General features: G+C 39.5%; 1 protein-coding gene across 1 annotated transcript in view; it reads left to right on the top strand.

The window, feature by feature from the left end:
* The window catches only part of mtTFB1 (mitochondrial transcription factor B1), a 66,623-nt gene that overhangs the window by 36,317 nt on the left and 6,935 nt on the right, over positions 1-23,371 (top strand). The gene's annotated exons all lie outside the window — the stretch shown is intronic.

Genomic DNA, 23,371 nt, shown 5'->3' with positions numbered 1-23,371 from the left:
AAAATTGCAAAAGCTATGAAAGACATTACAAAATCTTATAGCAGTAATTAATTTAAGGGGAAAAACTTATCCATCCAAGTGAATTTTTGATGCTTTGGTTTATTATAATTGTATAGTGGAATTTCATTTTAATTACTATAACAGTTCAATTATTAAAATATAGATTGGTGCATTTTTGGATTCTCCTTTGGAATCCAGTCATTAACCCTACAAAGAAACTGCATTTTAAAATGGCCTTTAAAGAGCCATTTCTAATCAAATAATATATTTTGATGAAATGGTATGCCAGTTTTTACTGGAAAAGAAGAGTAATTTACAAGAAGTTAGCCTTTTAAATTACTTTTTTTTTCCAGTAAAGTTCTTGCCTTTTAATATATTTTTGAACTCTTTATGATAAAAATTCCATTACAATGAATATCATTTTAATGTTTCGTAAGTCACAGTTGAACAAAACAGTTCTGGTGAAAAATTTAGTACAGTGAGTAATTTTGAAAGTTCAGTCATCCATAAAGTGTATGTTGGTTTACAAAGAAAGAGTAACTCTATGTGAAAAATCAAGATTAGTGTAGTGCAGAAGTAATAATAGTAGTGGCAAATGATGAAAGAAAGCAAGCTTATATAGCATCAGCCAAAAAAACCACACACACACACACACTTCACACATTCTTATCCTCCAAGAAGCCGACCGGGCTAGCCGAGTGGGTAAAGTACCTGCCCGGCAACCCAAAGGTCGCGGGTTCAATTCCCGCCTCAGGCTTGGATCAAAGTACTGTAAAAACCTTGGGAGGTGCAATATGGCCACAGAAGCCGATGCGCCAACAACTACCAAAATCAAATCAAATCAATCCTCCAAGAATTTGTCTATTTCCTTGAATTTATTCAAATCATCCACTTCCACAATGGCAGATAGAAGCCTATTCTAAAAACAACCACTTGTTGGCTTCTGCACATCTATCTTGCAACCATCCTTCCTCAACTTAAATTTATGACCCCTCATGTGTGTAATCTCAGCAACAGGAAGAATCCCATTCACATGTAGCTTACTCAATCCATTAAAGGCCATAAATATCTCAACCAGATCACCCCACATGTGCCTAGTCTCCAGATACTGCAATTTGCAGAACTGAAGCCTTTCTAGGTAAGAGCACCCATTTGTTCCCTTCACCAATCTGATTTCCCTTTTCTGCACCCATTCCAGCAGATCTACATTCTTCCTAAAGTGAGGCCTCCATACTTGTACACAATACTCTAGATGTGGCCTAACCCTGGCCTTATACAAATGAATAATCATCTCCTTATCACTACTAGCAAATTTTCTGTATATCATTGACAAAACCCCATGAGCTGGTCTGGCAGCATGGCTGCGTTCCTGAGAGAATTTCATATCTAACTGCACAATTAACCCCAGGTCTTTTTCATTTTCTGCTACCCGAATAATTCCACACAGTTGATAAGTTACTCTGAGATTACTGCTACCCATGTATGCACTACCTTGCATTTGTGAATGTTAAACTTCAGCTGCCATTTCTCAGCCCATCGACCTAATTTTTCTGAATCTTGTTGTAGTAGCAAACCGTCGTTAACCAACCTTCTAGCCTTTGAATCATCTGCAAACTTTTGCATTAAGCCTAATGTACCTTCATCAGTATTGTTAATAAATATTGAAAACAACAATCAGCCCAGCACTGAATCCTGACTGATAACATTAGTCTATGAAGAGCAGTGCCCATTGATAACAACTCTGTCTTCTTCCACATAACCATCCCTTAATGCCACTTTGCTCTAATCTATATAGCAGTCTTTTATGTGAAACACTATTGGAAGCCTTCCTGAAATCCAAGTATATAATATCAAATTATTTTTTGCATCCAGTTCTTTGGTCACTGCATCATAGTAACCTATCAGATTGATTAGACAAGACCCCCCCCCTAACAAATCCGTGCTGTGACTGAAATATAATTGCATTCCTGTCCAGATGGTCCATGCATTACTTCTTTAACCAGTACCTCTATTATTTTCCCTGGAACAGATGCTAAGCTGACAGGTCTGTAATTACTCATGTCACCTTGTGATCCTCCTTTATGAATCTGGGATACATTTGCACATCTCCAGTCCATAGCGACCACCCCTGAACCACACCACATTTTTTTTTTTATGTTAAGCCTCAACAATTTTTCCTCTACTTTCCTTTCAGTTATCACAAAACCATAAATCTCCCCATTGGAGTTTGATAAACTACTGACATTGCTTCCTATAAAGAATTTCTCGTGTGAATGTAGATGCAAAATGTCTATTCATTTGTCAGCCACCTGAGCTGGATCATTAACAGTTAACCCATTGACATCAAGTGGCCCAGTGTGATTCAACCCCTTCCTTCTGCTGTCGGTTTAAGCAGAGAAGTCTTTGATGCTTTTCTTGGCATTCTTTGCCAGAGACTTCTCATAATCTGCCATGGGCTTCTGTATTACCTCATAATTTATATACATCCCATGCACTTTTCTCTTCTGCCACCTGTCTCAGTAGTTCATCTGACATCCATTTAAGTCTTGAACAGCCTTTCTTTGTTGGTATGAAAAACCTAGTGGCATCTTTGATTAATTCCCTGAATACTTCCTATTTACAATTTGTTGTTTGTAACATCTTCAGTTGGTCCCACTGCATAGAATTTAAAAACTGTCTGAGACCATCGTAGTTGCCCTTACAACAGCAAAAGCCTTTCCCTTTACTCTTAACAATAGTTGTCTTTAATTAAATTCCACATTAGTACACTGTGATCAGTACTACCCAGTGGGGGGGATCTTTTGCCTGCAAATTTTTAATGCATATAGAATCACTGCTGATAACCAAATCAAGAGTATTACTTCTTCTTATTGCCTCTATAACATGCTGCTATAGAAAACAGTCATCCAAGAAATCTACAAAAGTCTTACGGGTTTGTATGTGACCACCCCACAAAATCCAGTCATCTGAAAAGTTAAAATCACCCATTATAAGACATTCTGAATTACTGGTCCAATCTGTTTCATATGGCAATTGCCATGCATGGACTTGTTAAGGGTAAATTTTTTAATGCCAAATGAGATGAGAATGGGAGAAAGGCTCCACTGGAGAACAGTTGATATGAAGAACCTTGAAGATCCTCAGTTCCTTTGTGATTACTTCATAGTAGCCAAACAGATCGGTCAGAAAAGATTAAGATAAATGATTTCATCTCTTCAAGAATTATTTCAGATATGATCTAGCAAATGGGGTGATTTCTGTTTTCTATTTTCCTTAGTTGAATTACTGCTTTAAATCCTCTAATCCTAATATTTGTTTAGATCATATCTGAAATAATTCTTGAATCAGTGAAATTCTTTATTCTTCATTCCACTCTATAATTCTAAAGTCACATCCTTTACCATCCAATAAATGCATTAACCCCTTACAATCTATTGTGCACACCATGACATAAAATTCTGCTTCTAGTTCAGTGTTGCAGCTGGTGTGTCCATTGACATTTCTGATTACAGAATTTTTCCCACCATGCTGGCACAGTTATTGTTGTACTACCATCTATTTAAATTTCATATAAAAATCTGAAAAGCTAAATTGATATTTATATTCAATTATTAAGGTGGCTTTTTTTTCCTTTTAGTCAGATGTTGTGGTGCCACAAACATAGGTATTTCTGATTATGAAATTTGTTTCCCCACTGCACTGCTGTCTACTTATACTTCATATAAACAACCTGAAAAACTAAATCAATGTTTATATTCAGTTGTTAATGGCAGGTTGTATAGTGTATTTGTGTCTAACGGCACCAGGGGTTCCCCCATCCCCACATTGCTTTCATTGTGGGTGTACACAATTCTGGCTTTCACAGTTCACTGTGAAAGCCAGAGATTTAAAAGTGTATAGATTTTGTATATGTGTTGTGTTATGTACCTTTGGTCTTCTGGCCATTTAGCTGCTGGGCCCCTAATGAGTCCAGACGTTGCCCCATGGAGACAGACCAGGTCCTAGTTTCCTAAGATTTCAGTGGCTGGGACCTTAATAAAAAAAAAAAAAAAAACATGTGTGCGATTCTAGAGGGTGAGATGCTAATGAGGTTTGTAGTCGAAAGTGATGCCCAATTGTAGGATTGTGTAGGGTGTGGGCGTATGCTGTAATGTTTTGTGTGAGTGGGGGAGACTGAAGGCTGGGGGGAGAGATAGAAGTATGGGATTAATGGGGAAGACGAGCCCAGTTTTGTCAGTGGGGCATACCCATTTCCACCAGGGAAGAGAAAGAGGTGGCGAGAAGGGGAGGAGACAGTAAGGCCACCTCTCCCCCCCCACCAGGAAGGGATTAAAGCTGAACCAAGCAAGAGAACCTGATTTGGTCACCAAGGCAGCCCACAGCAGCCAGCCGCACGCATGTCCAGATATGACGTCCTTAATGGGAACTAGTCCTGTTCAAGATTTCCTTATCTCTTTAGGTTATGGTGTCCATTTAGTGGGTTACATTTTCATGGGATGCTGTCCCATGACCAGGCGAAATGGGGGTCCCACACCACACCTTTCCCAGCTAGGAAAAGCTACAGCATGGTGTCAGCTTGAATAACCATAAGGTCCCTGAGGGCCTGCATAGCCATCACTCTGTTTGGTGAAGAGGCTAAGATAGAACATGCAATTAATAACTTTCATACACAGTTTTGCTTTTTATAGTTTTTACTTACATTTTCTATTTTATATGTTTTTCTTACACTTTAAATTTTTTAATTTTTTCTTACATTTTATAGACCACACATTTTATATATTTTATCCTTTTACAATTTTTTTTTGTTTGTTTGTTCATTCATCCATCATCTTTTTTACACCAGTATGGCAAATTACTGTCAATATGGAAAATGTAATATATCAGTAACCAACCAGTGGGGCATACCACTTAGGTGGCTTTGGACTAACCATTGCCAACTGTGACAGAAACCTTTTGGTAACAAGGGAAATGGATATCTTGCAAAATTTAAAGCAAAGCATTTAAAGCAAAAGATCATGGGAGGAGATCTTGGATGTGCTTAGAGCTGGCATAAACCAGCTGGTTGCAGAAGAAAAGTGTGAAAGGCAAAATGAACAGAGTTGGGATAGGAGACTGCGTAAAAGATCATGGGAGGTGATCAGAGCTGGAATAAACCATCTGGTTGAGGAAAAACATTTACGATTCGGGGCTAACCATTGCCACCCATGGCAGAAACCTTTTGGTAACCAGAGAAATGGATATCTTGAGATCAGTGATCTTGGATGTGCTCAGAGGTGGCATAAACCGCCTCTGAGCACATCCAAGATCATTACATTACTGTGCTTCAGCCTTACCAGTTGAAGTGCATGTAATGTAGGCATTACAGTACCCATTTGTATTACTGAAGCAGTTGTATATTTCCCCATCAAGAGGCGAACCATAAATGTTTTTCTGCAACCATCTGGGTTGGTCAAGAATATTTGAATCAGTTCGCAGTTGGGAGATAACAGACTCCAAATTACATGTACGAGTAGAATCTTTTGCTTGTCATTGGTCATTCTCAATAAGTTGTAGAAGGCCTCATTGGTCATTAAGTTTTTGCATGCGCCGAGTGGGTTGAGTGTGGCGAGCTCTAGATCCTCATTCATCTCGCTGTTTCGATGATTGTAAAAGTTTCGATAGGGGTCTTCTTCTCACAGTCACGTTACAAGGCTATGCAGGTTATTACCACATGCTTCATCAGGGTCAACATCGTCATTGTCTTTGACACATCGTCTTACATATTTCAAACATTTTGCGATTGTCCAAGTCTAATTTATACAATTTACAATCTAGTATGAGCTCTTCATTGTCGTCGTAGATCTTTACATAGTTTTTTACATCTTTTACATAGTTTTTTTACATAGATCTTTACATCTCTGTTTCCTCATTGCAAAATGGAATGTGCAGTGCTACCATCTGGCACTTGTGCTCATTGAGATCCTGAGCTAAGTCATAGTTTTGATAGTGTATTATGCGTGGATACTGTTGTTTCTTGCAGATCTCATATCACTGCATTTGTAATTTGCGACAAAGCATGACAGAGTAACATGATAATATGATTGTAATAATACAAATACTTGTATTGTTGCAATCATGCTATTCAATAAATGGCTACAATCAAATGGGTAATTAGGCTATTAACACTGATTTCGTAGAGAAAGTAACAGGCATGAGCATAAATTACATCGTTCATTATTTCACTTCTAGCTGTTCGAAGTTTAGTAGGTGTCCTCAAAGATGTTTGCACATAAAATATCTTTTGTGTATACAGGGTACACATGAGATTTATTTATTTTATTTGTTTTTTTTTTTTTATCCTTCTGAAGTCCGATGTGGAAACTGGTACAACTATCGGCATTTCAAATTATAAAATTTGTTCTTCCTCTGTATTGCCATGCAGTCTCCGTGGGTAACACAGTGGTATCATCGCTGTCCTCCCCACACTGGGTATAAAAGGCCCAGGTTCGAATCCCATTGTTGACATGAACTTTGATAGGCTTTATTTACTTTGTGGCTGAGTTAGGTGGTATCTGGCATAGATAGCATGGTTTTTTTCCCCCCAGATACTGGGGTGTTTTCATCCAGAAAAACAGGAAAATTGACCAGAGAACACAATTTGCAGACACAATACATATTTGGTATATAGAAGAAATTCTGGGTGACTAATAAAATAATTTGAATTTGTACTGCCATGCATTTATACTTCATATAAATAATCTGACAGACTAAATCAATGTTTATATTCAATTGTTAATGGCAGCAGTAGATGTTTTTTTTTTCCTTCACTGTAAAAGTCACAAAGTAACTTATACTCTGTGTTAGAGTAAAGTATTTATAATTAGACGTGCCATCATGATCTCATAAAGACTTTTCTGATGGTGAAATTGTTAGACCTTTCTGATGGCAAAACTTCAGAAACTGATAGACCTTTCTGAAGAAATTAAGTGGAGAGAGGGCAAGGAAATTCTTACAAATAAGATAGTTTCTGACTGTTCCATATGATGTGACTTAGTTTCAGTTTCACTAAATGAGATTTTTGAAGTTATTATCAGTGTGGAACTAAATGAAAAAAACTGATCTAAAAAAAATTTTCTGAAGAATTGGCAGACATAATTCAGTTATTCAAGAAAGTAGCAGGAAGAATTTCTGCAGATATTTGGATGTTCCATCTCTGCCCACCCTAAAAAGGACAAACAAAAAGAATTCAAAGTAGGTGCTCTAAAGTAAAAAAATATTTTTAATTATCTCAATAGAAAGTTTCGTGAATATTTTCTTTCAGGAAGAAAATATTAACATTAGAGGTTTGAAACTGTTTTGTTATTCTGTTTTATATATTGGCTAACAGTGATATCTTTTTGAATATCCACCTCCAATTCCTCAAATGCTGATCTCCAGGTAATTCTCCAGTGAGACAAAGGTAACTTAGTTAATTTCAGGCCTTTTAAAACTCAGTCTTGCCTTATATCTCACCAAAAGGAGTCTACTGCTTTGTGTTTATCTTTGGTGGCACTCAGATTTTTTAAAATTAGTTTATACATAGAATTCATCTAGGAGGTTAAAATAGCCTTTGCTGATGTAAAGGTCTGTCAAATTCAAAATGCCCTTTGATTAGTGAGAGGGGAGGCTGCTTGGTGTATATTTCCCTTATCATGTTAAATATATAATTTTTTGCTTCTTGGAGTGAAACATTATTAAACATGACACCGATATCAAGGCTGGTTAGGATGTTGCTGTTGAAAAATTTAATATTGGGCCATCTTCAGACTTTAAAGTATTGGGGGGTTCTTGAGGATTATAGTGGATAACAAGAAGCAGGTTACTATTATGGATAAAGGGATGGTTGAGTCGCAGAAGACAGAGTGGTTATTAATGGCCACTGCTATACATGAACCAATTTTATTAGTTGTGGCCTTCACAGTTTGGTGCTGCAGCAAGATCTAATGAAATTAGGTAGATGGGCTAAGTGGTAATTGAGGTTTAACATTCATAAATGTAAGGTGCTGTACTATTATAACATACAAATAACATGCCAGTTGGGTGATACCACACTCAAGGTGGTGGAGAACCAAAAAAGACTGATGTAGTAGTTGTGCAGTGTCCAACATGGCATTCTCTGAACAGTGCAGACAGACTGCTAAGAATGGCTAGTGGGGGTTGTGTCGATGATATTCAGGAATTTTGCCTGCAGCAACCAGGAGGTGATTATTCTGTTGTATAAGGCACTGGTGAGGCCACGTTTTGAGTACTGTATACAAGTGTGGAAGCCTAATTTTAGGAAGGATGTGGATCTATTATCACGAGTGAAAGAAAAGCGTTTAACATTCATAAATGAATGTTAAACAAGAATAGACAGTAGGGTACTCTTACCAAGAAGTTATCAGTTTTGGAAACTAGGCACCTTCCTGGAGAGATTATTGAATTGTTTATGGGTTTAAATGGATTGAGTGAACTGAATGCTGATGGCAACTTACTCTTTGATGATGCACGCACACATGCACACAAGCGCACACACACATGCACACACACTCCACTCCCTTACTCACTCACTCAGACTAAAAAGAATGGTTGCAGAAGAGATGTGTGAAAATTTGCCTCTCAGTCAAAGGGTAAGTGATTGTTGGAGCTAACTTAGTGATGTTATTGTATTTGGTCATTTGTTGAATCTTAATCATTAGTAATTTGTGGTTGATTGTGTCATACACAGCAGCAAGATTCGCAAAAACAACACCCATAATTTTCTGCTGTTGGAAGCCATCCTCGATATGGTGGGTTAGATTAAGGATTTGGCTAGTGCCGGACTTTCCTGGTCTAAATCCTGCATGTTCTTGGATAAGTTTTGGGTTCACAAAGAGTGTAAGGCAGTTCAAACAATTTATATAAATGACAGAGCAAGGCAATAGATCTATAATTCTTTGGGTTGTTTTCATCCTTCCATGGTTTTAGTATAGCTATGACTTTAGAATATCACCATATCTTGGGAATCTGACATTCTTTGAGATAGTTTTAAATAGGTCAACAACCCACTTCTTGATTCCGACTCCAAATTGTGTAATTTCTTCATTTCGGATGTCATCTAATCCTGCAGTCTTCCCAGTTTTTAACTCACGGATGCCAGATTCAAGTTCTGAGAGAGTAAAGGGTTCACTAAGTTCATTAGTTTCAGGAAGAAGGCTCCTGCCATTCTTGGTGCTCTGAATTTTCTTCTTTGTCTTTCCTTTCATGTACAGTGTACAATTTGGTTAGCTGTTATGTTCACATGTTGCTTCTGGATTGTAGGATCATTGTTCAGTTTTGCTATAAGTCTCCATGCAGCATGACTATCCTTTGACATGTCCATGTTCTCCTGGAGATGAATCCATTAATTACTTTTCTTGCTTGCCATGGCCATCACTAGTTGATCTCCAGCCTCAGTGGTCTCTAAATAAGTTTAAGGATCAGCTGGACAGGTATTTGGAACGAACAGAGGGGTGAAGTGGGGTTTTTTTTTTTTTTTTTTTTTTTGGCTGATGCTGCATAAGCTTGCTTTCTTGCATCAAATGCCTCTACTAATGCTAATGCTATATCAAATGGGTTGGTCTCAAAAGTTATGTATATTTCCGGAGCAACTCGGTGGTTTCATCAGGTACAGGAACATACGCTGTCCTACATCCTCTTGGTATGCTTTCTCTGGAGATCCTTTTGAGAGCTTCAAGGAAGGACTTGTAGTTATCTGTAGTTGGGTCGATTATAGTAACTGCATTATCCAGCAGGGTGGCAAATTTTCCCCAGTTTGCTTTTTTAAAATTGAAACAGCGTTTTAAAGTGGACCATTTTTGGACGAATCAAAGAAAAAATCTGGCACATAATAGGTCTGTGCTGCATGTAAGGTCAGTATTTTTAACTACTATTGCTGCAGAAGGGACACCTGAGGTGTAGTCTATTATTTTATAGCCCCTTGGGTATCCTTGAACCCTACCCATATGTGTGTGTAGGGCTCCTGGAGTACCAAGATATCTGTATTATTTTCTTCATACTCCAGGAGCCCTACACATATGGATAGGGCAAGGATACCCAAGGGGCTATAAATTAATAGAATATACCTCAGGTGGCCCTTCTACAGTAATAGTAATTAAAAATACTGACCTTACAGTCACAAAGATGGGTCACCTCTGCTCTCCAGTGGCAGTGTGTGTGCCCATATCATCAGTGCTGTAGGGCAGTTTTACATTATTTCACAGGCGTCTCCGTAGCCAGGTGGGAAGGAGCAGCAGCAGCAGCGCGTAGCGTACGCTTCTTGATTAGACCGGGGTTCGAGCCCGTCACCACCAAATACGGAGGATGCGGAAAGGTCAGAGAATGACCACCGCATATTCCTGGAGCAATATGGCCTTAGGTGCTAATGCTCCAAAAAACAAACAAACAAACAACATTATTTCACTATATTCCAGACCAGGTGAAGATATAAATCCAACTATTGAATACCTACAAGTAGTCACAAACTTGCTACCTACTGCAAATATCATAGTGTGTGCTGATGTCAACTTCTGGTCAGCCTTATGGCATAGCCATACAGAAGAGAGAGCAGGCACACACAATAACCAGATACTTTCAAACTATATAGCCACCTCACCATTTAAAGTGCTAAACCAACCAAATACCCTCCCAACTTTTAGCAGTACCATGTGGGAGAGTGACATTGAACATACATTACTCTTGCCACCAATTCAATAGCTTATAAAATTACAGACTGGTGTGTCCAGCTGGTCTGCCACATCAGATCATAGAGCCATCACCTTCAAACTAAACAGGCAATTACAAACACCCCCAACACTTGTTGGATATCAAAAGGTATAACCTCAAAAAGGCAAACTGGCAGATTTTTGCAGAACATACAGCAGCTCAGCTGCAAAAACAGGAAAATGAGTGGTCTAGGTCAGGCAACTGTAGCCCGGACAAGCAAGCACTGACTGTGACAAACACTTTAACAAAAAAAGCAGACCCGGCTATCCCACAAAAAAAACCGAGGAAGCAGGCAGTCCTCTGGTAGTGCACTGAACTAACTGTACTCAGGAAAAAGGTGCACCAGGCAAGGAGAAATTTTCAAAGAGCCAGAACATCTTGGCCACAAAATGAGGTGGATGCATTGAGAGATTCTTATAGAACTCACAGGAATAAGTATGCCCTCATGAGGGACATCATCATATGTACACTCATCTGGTGCGTTTCCTGGCGTAGCAACGCAATTTAGCTATTTATCGACCTATTTAGCCTTCCCTGCTGATATTGAGCAGGAAAGTTTACCATCCCTAGCCCCAAGGAGGCAAGTCGCTACTACCCTTTAATTTTCAGCTTTATACACAATTTTATAGAGATCTGATTGCTCTGATCTTAACCACAATCAAAAACTCTGAATCAATTTAGAAGTCAATAATTATTATTTTACAATTGATCTATTGCACCATATTTACAACTATATTTATATACACAAAACTAATTGCACCATATTTACAACAATATTTATATATACATAACTATAACATTTATACATGCAATGACAAGCAGTTGCTACTCAATACTAACTTCCACAACAAGCGGGAATAAACATTTATTTACAGTAGTGTGCCAAACACTACCTACTTATGTACAACTGTACAATATTTACATGCTTAAAACTGAGACTAAGAACTGCAAAAAGCAGCACACGTCGGGGAACCCAACACTGTCTGCTGAGCAGCAGGAGAGACTGACCTAGAGAAAACTGTACCCAGAGTAGGTGATTATGGAGATGGTCCATAGACAACCTTGCTTTTGATCACCTTAAAGTAATTTTTGTAGATAGGGCATTCCTTACTACATACTGAGTGGTCAGTAGTGCCTCTCCGTGCTTCAAGAAGTTCGCACAGGTAGGCTTCTCTGCCTTTTTAGGGCAATCCTTCTGAAAGTGGCCCTTGCCAGCACAGCTTTGGCTTTACAACTTCTTGCTTGATGCCCAAAGGCAAAGTACTTAAAACATTTGACTGTGAAAAAAATGTCACGAACATTATACGACGACCAGTGCAGGAACACTCTGCCATTCTCGATCAGGATGTTCTGCAGCTCTGTGGGAACCTCAATGATCCAGTTTTTGGTATCTTTGTTTGTAAACTTTGCAATTGACCGGACAACAACACCTGCTTGGAATTGAGCCCTATCAATCCCACGAGAACTGAAGTTCCGTTCGAACATCTCAGACAGGAAATCAGCTTTTTCGACATCAGGATCTACGTCATATATAATAAGGCGTTTGCCAGGCTTCTTAAGGACTTTCATTCATTCCCTTTGCTTTGATTGTATCGCAATTTAGGATCCTGTGGGTGTCTTCTTTACTGGCTACTTCCAGCACAACTCCATTGTCCTTGATGGTTCTTAAACATCGAACATTGACACTCTTTAGAACAGGCTTTACAGTCTGTAAAACTATTTGTTTCACATCTTCACTGGTCTTTAGAGAATCTGTATCAGTCTTTATTAGTACGGCGTGCACTTCCGTCTTCTTAGGTGGTAAGATCATCTGGTTTCGCACGACATTCATGTTCGATGTAGGCGCAGTGTTGATTGAGGACTGACTCATCTTCAACATCGCCTTGAGCGACTGGTTCTCGGCGTATACCTCTATAGCCTTTGCTTCCAGTTGGTCCCACATGTTAAGAATTTTGTACATCGCCGCTCTGTTGACTTTGTTCGAGTCGTTAAACATGTAATCATGGAGCTGCTGGCGTACAACTTTCAATTGCTTAAAGTTTTCCTGGGAGTCTCCATCCTCATCAGAGGAGTCCTCTCTGAGCTGCTTCACGGCAGTTCTCTGTACTGACTCGATAACTTTTTTTATGTGAACCCCAAACACGAGAGGTATTAGAACCTATAGTACTTAGTACCGTGCTTGGGTTGGAGGTTGAGAAGACGAAAGAAGATATTTGTTGACATTGGACTTGAACTTCTGTAGATTGTAATTTTCAGGAAATACGTATGAAGGAAGGTTGTTCCAGAAAACGGCAGATGAATGAATAAATGAGGAAGATGAAAAGTTGGTTCTTTGGGTTTGAAGTTGGACAGTAAATGGATGTTGGTTGGTGGCGGCACGTGTTCGGACTGTTTTGAAAGAGAGAGCAGGAATTATAGAAGCCAATTCAGAAGAACAGTGCCCGTGGAAGTATCTGTAGAAGAGGCATGCAGCAGAAACAATGCGTCTATGAGAGAGCGAGTGGAGAGACTCTGTTAGAGATAATCATTAATTAACCTAACTGCCCTCTTCTGAATGAAATCAAGAAGCCTGAGAGAGGTTTTGGGGGCACCACCCCAGATGTGGGAACAATATTCCATGGCAGGGCAGATTTGTGATTTATACAGAGTGAGCAGCTGTATGGAAGAAAAGTAACGCCGAGACCGAAAGAGAAAACCAAGTTTTTTAGATGCAGAGGAAGCAATATTTGTAATGTGCTTGTGCCAAGAGAGATTAGAAGTCAGGGTAACCCCCAAAAGAGATATATCCTTTTGCCAAGAAATCGGAGTGTCACTAAAGATAAGCATAGGAGCAGAAGAATCCTTTTTGCGAGATATAAGACAAGACTTAGTTTTAGAAGGGTTGAAATCAACTAAGTTGTCTTTGCCCCACTGGAGAATTACCTGAAGATTGGCATTTAAGGAATTGGTAGCAGATTTTCAAGAAGATGAAGCTGATTGAACAGGACAAGGTTTCTCAAAATGGAAAGTTGAATGCAATGTGCTATCATCGGCAAAACTATGGATAGGATTTCCAGTCAATGGAAGAAGGTCATTGATATACAAGAGGAAAAGAGTGGGGGAAAGAACTGAACCTTGGGGGACACCGGCATTAGTGGAGAAGTTAGAAGACAGAGAGCCATCTACATCACCCTCAGTGAGCGATCAGAGAGAAAACTGGATAACCAATTACTAAAAACAGTTGGCAAACCATAAGATGGAAGCTTGTGTAGAAGACCTTTATGCCAAACACGATCAAAAGCCTTTGAGATGTCAAGAGCAACTACTTGTGTTTCACCAAACCTTTCCATTGAATTAGTCCATAAATGGGTAACATAAGCCAGAATATCACCAGTGGATCGACACTGACGGAATCCATACTGGCGATCGTTGATCAGACGGAAGGTTTCTAGGTAGTTTAAGAGTTGGCGGTTAATTGATTTCTCCATTACTTTAGAAAGAGTAGAAGTAATTGCAATGGGACGATAATTGGATGGGAGGGATTTGTCACCCTTTTTAGGAACCGACTGGATATGAGCAAATTTCCAAGCAGAAGGAAAAACACCTTTGGAATAAGAAAGTGAAAAAAGGCGGCAAAGAATAGGAGTAAGTTCAGGAGCACAGGTTTTGATAACAAGTGGAGAAATACCATCAGGACCTGGAGCTTTTCTAGCATCAAGATTCATCAAAATCCTTCTGATATCCTTTTGACGGAAGACCACAGGAGGCATTGAATGGAGCATGTTGGGAATGGTGGGAGGTGTTTTACCAAGATCATTAATACATGAGCTGGAAGAAAAATGGGATGCTAGCAGGTCAGCTTTATCCTTGGCTGAAGTGACAACAGAACCATCTGGTTTGGACAGAGGTGGGAGCAGAGATGGGCAAAAGTTGCAGCCAGTAGCTTTGGCAAGAGACCAGAATGCTCGGCTACCATTAGGGCAAGAAGCAAGTTTTCTACTCTTAGCCTGTTCAAACTCTAGTTTGGACTGATTAATAACTGCTTTACAATTGTTGCGAGCTTTGGTGTAGGTAGAAAATGAAACTGATGAATTAGAAACAAGCCAATTACGATATGCAACATTCTTCTCTTGGACAGCCTTAGCACATTTATTGGAAAACCAAGGTTTAGATAAAGGACGAGATTTTATAGTGGAGTGTGGGATAAAGGATTCCATTCCTGCAAGAATAATTTCACCGACATGATCTGAGCGAACGTTGACATCAGAAGTTTTGAAACAGTAATCCGACCAAGAAAAAGAAGAAAAGAAGTCTCGCAGGTCATCCCATTTTGCATTCTTGTAATGCCAAACAACACGAGGTTGGGAATAGCCATGAGATAAAGGTTCCATTGGAGAAGAGACAACTGACGAGTCATTGGAAGAGTCTTCTTCCATATAGCATGCACGGTCAATAACTGGATTGTTCACACTGGAACATCCATCTCCTCACTGTTCAGCTTTGTCAGGCTTAGCTTAGCCTGTGGCTGAGCTGTAGTTGTCAGTTCTTTTGACATATTGTAACAGTACTATAATTTAACAGTTTATGGAAACACAATGTTTTGTTCCAAAGAGTCCCACACTACACAATCACTTTTAGACTAACAAGTCCGTCAGTCAAGGCCTACTTAGCCGACCAGGACTCTCCTGGCTGCCCACCCCAGACTGCGTGGAAGTAAAGCCCACCAGATAGCAGTAGTCACTGCACAGTAAAACAAGAAGTCTCTTGTGGAAGCACTAAGATCACTATAATAAACGCTAGATCAGAGCAACTAGAACACTGTGCACCCAGACCACCAAAATGGTACCAATACCCCTCATGAGGGACAAGGAAAAGGAATGCTGGGCACTTGGTGGAAACGACTGGAAACAATAACCCTTGGGAAGTTGTCTACAGAATAGTGACCAACAAGCTGACAAGAGGTGTCTTAGAGACTACTGTCAAACCAGATGGAACTCCAACGACAAAGCTAATATTGTACCTCTGTTTACTATACAAGACTTAGAAATAGCACTATCGAAAACCAAAAACAATAAATGCCTAGGTTTTGACCTCTTAGAGGTTGAGATTATCAAAAAATTAGTGGGAATAGCACCAGACAAATTAATAGCACTATATAATAACTGTATGATAGAAGGTATATTCCCAAAAATATGGAAAAAAGCTGTATTAAGATTAATTCTCAAAAACCCTGAGGAAACCCCCTTACTGATCACAAATCATATAGACCAATAGCCCTTCTCCCTATACTAGGGAAAATATATGAAAGACTAATATATAGCAGATTAGCCCAATACTACACAGAAGCAGGTTTGCATTCCAACAGTCAGTACGGTTTTAAGCAGGGCAACTTTATGGAGGATGCCATGCACTGCCTACTGACAACAGTTAAAAACTCAGAGGAGAAATATATGCTGGCAATCCCTATTGACTTTTCTGGGGCATTTGACTCACTCTGGTGGCCAAGTGTCCTTAGGAGACTCTGCCAGGCAAATGTGCCACAAAACCTAGATAAGGTAATAAACAGCTACCTTACATACAGAAGTGTCTCAATCTGCACAAGGTTCCAGAAATTGACACACCCTGTGAATAAAGGCTGCCCACAGGGTTCAGTACTTGACACTTTCTTCTGGAACATCTGGACGAATTTTTGGTCTTGAATCTGGACCCTGTGGAAAGCCTGGCCTTTGCAGAAGACATGATTTTCCTTGTAAAAGGTAACACGCGAGTGGTTGTAGAGCGAAGATCAAATGTTGCCCTCTTGCAACTGCAGGAGTGGGTACAAATGCACATGCTCAAAATATCATCTGAAAAGAACAAAACAAATACTTCTGAAAGGCAATTTGGACATAAGAAGATGACCACAAATTAAAATTAACACTACTATAAAATAGTTACAAAACTAAAATATCTTGGAGTGGTCTTTGATTAAAAATTAACTTTTTATCCCCATTTGACCTAATTGGCAAAGAAAGTGAGAAATTATGCAGGTATGATTGCCAGGATCAGTCGATCAGACTGGGGGCTCAAAAGAAATACCCTGGCAGTCATATACCGTGACATGTTCCTGCCTGTTATTACCTATGGAGCCAGTGCATGGTACAGCCGCTCAGCAATAGTAAGAAACAGGAATAAATTAGAATCTATACAAAAGACAATACTTCTCACCATTACCAGAGCATGTTGCACAGTGAGCACACCTGTGCTACAGTTGCTGGCTGGAGCTCTCCCACTTTATCTGGAAGTAGCCAAAAGAGGCTTGTATTATAGACTTAAAAAGGGCATACCCACAGAATTTCTGAGGATAGCCCTTGATACAGCCAACACCTTAAATGCTAAAAGAAAAAGAATAGCCACAAGCTCCATGAGCTATGGCAAACAAAATGGGAGCAAGAAACCAGAGGTCTAGTTAACAAAAGGTTTCTGCCATGGGTGGCAATGGCCAGCCCAAAGCTGCCTAAGTGGTATGCCCCTGGACTTTTTCAGCATTCATACTGACAGGTCACAGCTCCCTAAAGGCAAAACTAACCTTCTTAGGGTTGACTGATCCAAATTGCACCTGTGACGAGAGTGAAGACTGGGCACACATTCTATATGAATGTATAATTTATGACATCCCCAGAATCAGCTAATAGCACAGATTGGTCCCCTTCCAAGGGGAGAAGAACATCTATTCATTATAGAAGAGGAAAATTATAAAGCCTTTACAACCTTCACACAGAAAGTATTCGAAATGTGCAGAACTATCCAAAGAATGGCAATTCAACCCCCCAGCAATTAAACAATAATCAATAGCTAAAATTGCCCATATCTCCCACCATGCCCAGATGATGACCTAATAACTGTCAGGACAGCAGTATTCTGCACCCTGACATGATAAATGACAAAACCGAATTTACCTGGGTACCCCCAAGACTACCCTGCCATGTGTAAGGAATCTGGGGGGGCCCACACCAAATAAGTAACCATGTGGGGGAGGGAGATGTAAAGGCAGCTAGGGAAGCAGATTATCTGAAAAATATCAGTAAGCTGGTAGCAAGGGGATGCAATGTAGATTGAAAGACAGAATGAATAGGCTGGTCACTGAGTGAATTAGGAATTATGGTAAAAGGTAATAAATGTCAGTTTTGAAGAAAGAAAGAGTGATCCAGAACGAGGGAAGAGTGAATGAGTGTTATGGTGAATGGGAATGAGTGGAAGAGCAAATGTAATTGGCTGAAAGAATACAAAATTAATAATAACTTACACTATCTTATATATACTAACAACGCAAACACTATCATTGCATTCTTCCCTGGCTTGAAAAAAACTTGCAGCTAGGCCTACACCACAACAGAAGAATAACAGTAAGTTGAGGTGCCTAGAGAGTGCAGTGCAGAAAGCAAGAGTTGAACAAATGAAATGAAAGCCAGAAGAATGAATGAGAGTGTAAGTATGTGAGAAAAAGAACACAAACCATAAATAAGAAATAATAACGTATATATCCAGTAAAATATAACTTTAAATAGTTTGGAGCTTTCAAGGCTGAACGTGCCTCTTTGTCAACAAATTCTAACAGAATGGAAACTTTAGAGATAAAAATTCTTTTAACAGACACAGAGTTGTGCATGCAGTGAAGCGTGCGAGGGCACGAGGTAGGCCATTCGGCCATTAGATTGGTGTTCATTGTTGCTGCATGGACGTGCGTAGTTTTGCCTCCACCACTTATCTAGACTTAAAACAGTTGTCTCCAAGATGGGGTGTAGTCTCATGCCTTTGCAACAATTCATGGCTCTTGAATTACACAATGTATTAAGTGGCTCTAACCAGAGGCGGTGGCAAAAAGTGTCGGGACTGATTGACTAGTCCCACGGTGGGACTCATCCCCACTGACCTCTTTGGGGATGCCTACTCTATCGTCTCCTTTCTTCTACCCATTCCCCCCAGTCTCCTGTCTCCTCCCAACTCTAACTAAACCGACCAAGTACACCTCTAACAATGCCGTCAAATTTTAATCAACATCTAAAAATTCAACTGCTTTCTTGTAAACCTCTTTCGGCCTTTCTAAATTCTAGTGTTCAAACCCCCCCCCCCCCACTTTTTATATATATATATAGGACTTGCCACTGAAATCCTCGAAAAATAGGTGGCTGGGCCTGGGGCCTGGCAGAGTACTTAAATATCTACTAGGTGCCTGACCTGCCTCCTCGTGGCATAGTGTGGGCAAAAGTAGGTCCCCAATAGGGGCCCAACAGCTAAATGGTCAGAGAAACAACAGAACATAACACTACACAACAAACCACTCCCCACATTTTAAATCTCTGGATTCCACAGAGTTCTATGTCACTTACAAAAAATACAAAGTGGAGATAGGGGGAACCCCCAGTGCCATCAGACAACTAACACACTCTACACTTTGTTGAAGGATGCTGGTAGTTTTTCATCGTGGATAAGGGCTAAATTATTTGTTTCTGCCCAGGTTTCAACTGCTCATCCATTATCATCAGTCGCAGGATAGCCCCAGCTGATGCTATGGCTGTTGAAATCTCCGACTACAAAATGTATTTTTCCACCTTGCTGAATAAGTCCCTCTGGGGGTTTGCAAATCAAGTGAACAAAGCATTTGTTACCTTGATTTACAAGGTAACTACCATCAGGGGTAAAGGGAAGGGTTATTGCTTTCGTAAAGGCGACTACGATGGTCTGAGACAGTATTTAAATTCTATACAGTGGGACCAACTGATGATGTTACCAACAGCAAATTCAAAATGGGAAGCATTCAAAGAACTTATCTTGGAAGCTACTAGGCTTTACATACCAACCAAGAAATATTGTTCAAGGTTTAGGCCTAAATGGATGTCAGATGAACTAATGAGACATATGACAGAGAAGAAAAATGCATGGGATACATATAAATTAACACGTGACACAAAAGCCTATGATAGATACAAGTTGATCTGTAACCAAGTTACAAAGGAGGTTAGGCAAGCAAAGGCAGATTACGAGAAATCTTTGGCAAGGGATGCAAAGAAAAGCAGCAAAGAGTTCTTTACTTATGTAAACTCTAGAAGCAAGGAGATGGATCATATTGGTCCACTTGATATCGATGGGTCAACTGTTGATGATCCTGCTCAGGTAGCTAACAAACTAAATGAATATTTTGCATTGACATTCACACATGAGGAGTTATTCAGTGAGGAGAATGCCAGAGGGGAATGCCAAAATCTTGTAATAACTGAGATTAAAGTGGAGGAGAAATTGTTGAAGTTAAACACAAGAAAGGCACCTGGGGTGGATGGAATCTATCCAGTTATATTAAAGGAGGCGGCAAAGGAAGTAAGCAAACCCTTAGCCATAATTATGAGAGCTTCCCTGGACTCAGGGGAGGTAACCATGGACTGGAGATGTGCAAATGTGACCCCGATCCACAAAGGAGGATTAAAGGGCGACACAAGTAATTATAGACCTGTGAGTTTAACTTCTGTTCCAGGAAAATTAATGGAGGCACTGGTTAAAGAAGCACTGCAGGATCATCTAGACAAGACTTCAGTTATAGCTCGGACACAGCATGGTTTTGTTAAGGGGAAGTCTTGCCTGACCAATTTGATTGGATACTGTGATGCAGTCACAAAAGAACTGGATGCAGGGAATAACTTTGATATTATATACTTGGATCTTAGAAAGGCTTTTGATACTGTTGCACATGGAAGACTGCTGCACAAATTGGAGCAGTGTGGCATTGGAGGCAAATTGCTGCTATGTATAAAGGGGTGGTTGAGGGGGAGAAGACAGAGAGTGGTAATCAATGGACACTGCTCATTTTGGACTAATGTTATTAGTGGAGTCCCTCAGGGTTCAGTGTTGGATCCATTATTGTTTTCTGTATTTATAAATGATATTGATGATGGTATATCAAGCTTAATGTCCAAGTTTGCAGACGATACAAAGGTTGGCAGGGTTGTCAAGGACACTACTGATACTATGCTGCTGCAACAGGATCTGGAAAGGTTGAGCAGATGGGCCGAGAGGTGGCAAACGAAGTTTAACATTGACAAATGTAAAGTACTACATATGGGAAACAGCAACCCCAGAGCAACGTATCAACTCTGTGGTACTATACTGACAGTGGTAAAGAATGAAAAGGACCTGGGGATAATTGTGCAGGCAGATATGAAGTTCACTGAGCATTGCCGATGGGCTGCAAGAGTAGTTCATGGTGTCTTGTCAATGATATACAGGAATTTTTCTAGCAGGGATAAGGAGGTGATTATTCCCTTGTATAAGGCAATGGTCAGGCCACACCTTGAGTACCGTATACAGGTCTGGAGGCCTCATTTCAAGAAGGATGTAGAGCTGCTGGAACGAGTACAGAGAAGGGCTACAAGATTAGTGAATGGAACAAAGGGGTACTCTTATGAAGAAAGGCTTAAGTTTTGCAAATTACAGTGTCTGGAGACTAGGCACCAGCAAGGTGATCTGATAGAGGTGTATAAAGCCTTGAATGGTTTGAGTATGCTCAGTGCTGATGGGATTCTTCCTCTTGCTCAGAATAATCACCTGAGAGGGCATAAATTCAAATTGAGGAAAAGCAGATGTAGGATAGACGTGCGGAAATTTGTCTTTAGCCAGCGGGTAGTTGGTTGGTGGAACAGACTTCCATCCCTTGTCGTGGAAGTTGATAGCCTAAATAAATTTAAGCCTCAGCTGTTCAGGTATTTCGAACGAACGGAGGGGTGAAGTGGAAGTGGGTTTTTTTTTTTTTTTTCTTTTAAGGCTGATGCTGCATAAGCTTGCTTTCTTGCATCATATGCCTCTACTAATGCTAATTTGTCTAGTTTGTTCGTCAGTACTTCAAAATTATTGTCTACAGAGTTCTCCATTGGGACGAAGATTGCGCTGCCATATTTCTCACAAGGTTTTTCACATATCAGTTGCATGCTTTTACAAAAGGGCATCGATCATTTGGACTGCATTGGGTTTCTTGAAGAGTGTCACACTTGGAATTAGCACATAGCTCATGGAGAAGTTCTTCCTTACCTGAAGAGTGACCTTCAATATTAATGGATACTATTTTAATAATAGGTTCTGAGAGGGACTGCAGTTTCTCATTATTTGAGTAGTTCAGCATGTTAGAAAAATAGTACACTCTGATTATCTGGTTATACTATCCATTGTGAAAGAATTAGTCCTGTCCAGGAGCACCATGAGGAAGTGTCTTTCATGCTCCCATTTTGTCAATTTCACTTTTGTTACGGATAATTAGCTCACTCACCAGTTTACTCCATACTCATCATTTAAATTTCTGCATATCCCTGCTGTAAACAGCATGAAATTTCTTTCTTAACATACATTAAAAATTAATTAATTAATAAGCATTATAACATATGATCAATGTAATGTATAGGAAAATTTTGACCAGTTTTCCAGAGAGAAAACCTGCTTATCAAAACTAACTTTGATAAAACTTTCATATGTAGCTACCAGAATGACTACCATTTCTCACTGTTGGGATATTGTCATCATTAAAGCAGTTATGAAAGTAGCCGAGTGATCAGGCGCGGGAGTGCAGTAGCATACGCTCTTTGAGTAGACCGGAGTTCAAGCTCCTAGCTGGTAAATACGGTCGATCTGCCAACCCACACTGAACCAGAGTGGCAGATTAAGGTCCATTTCCCTCAACATGAATATTTGAGGAGACTTCCATCCTGCAGTGGATTGATAATGGCTGCAGTTAACCTTAACCCTCCTAGCCCACTAGCTGTACAGGGGGTGAACCTTGTGTTAATAAACTGAAAGTAATAATAATAATAAAAAATGTAAAGCATCACATAATATTTTTATCAAAGTAAAGTATATATTCGTGATTGCAGAAATTTCCCATTGGCTGCTGGTGAAACATTACTTATGCAATCCATTGGGAGAGTGTTGTTATTATTATTATTTTTTTGAAAGAAATGTATTACAGCTGTATTCTCACACTCATTTTTATGTGTTATTGTTGTAAACTGAATCTGTCTACAGACTTGCTACATGTACTTTTTTGTATTTACTGTATTAGATGTCGTGGCCAACTCTTGGCAGTCCCATCCTATTTACAATATCTTACTGATAAATCATAAGACAATATCATTCAAATAAAAAGAATAGAAGATAGGAGTGATGTCTATGTCCAGATTAGCAATGTAATTCTCAGAGATAAGATATCACATTCTAGAGTTTGTTAAGGGTATAGATGACTGAGATTAGCTCATTAACCTCCCCTACTGATTTTAAATTCTGAGGAGGTTCAGAATTGCTACAGTACTTTTTTTTTTTTTTATTTGCTTATTGTACTAGGCATTTCCAGCCAAACTTTGGCAATCCTGCCATATATTTACAAAAACATACACATTTACAATTTACAGATTTACTCCTAAACACACACACACACACACACACACACACACACACACACACACAAAATCACAATTAGGTCTCAAGTCTAAATCATGTGTCAAATAAGAGATTTCTAAAGCACAGGAATAGATTAAGCATTTGCTTCTTGAAGACCAAACTGATCAGATCTTTCTTTAAACACGCCATGGATTTGGTGTTTTTTCAAGAACATCACTAATGGCACAAGGAGCCACATGCA

Source organism: Mastigoproctus giganteus, chromosome 9 (assembly GCF_048544385.1).
Source record: "Mastigoproctus giganteus isolate SK-2022 chromosome 9, ASM4854438v1, whole genome shotgun sequence".
NCBI lineage: Eukaryota > Metazoa > Arthropoda > Arachnida > Uropygi > Thelyphonidae > Mastigoproctus > Mastigoproctus giganteus.
This window is presented reverse-complemented; position numbering and strand designations above follow the sequence as displayed.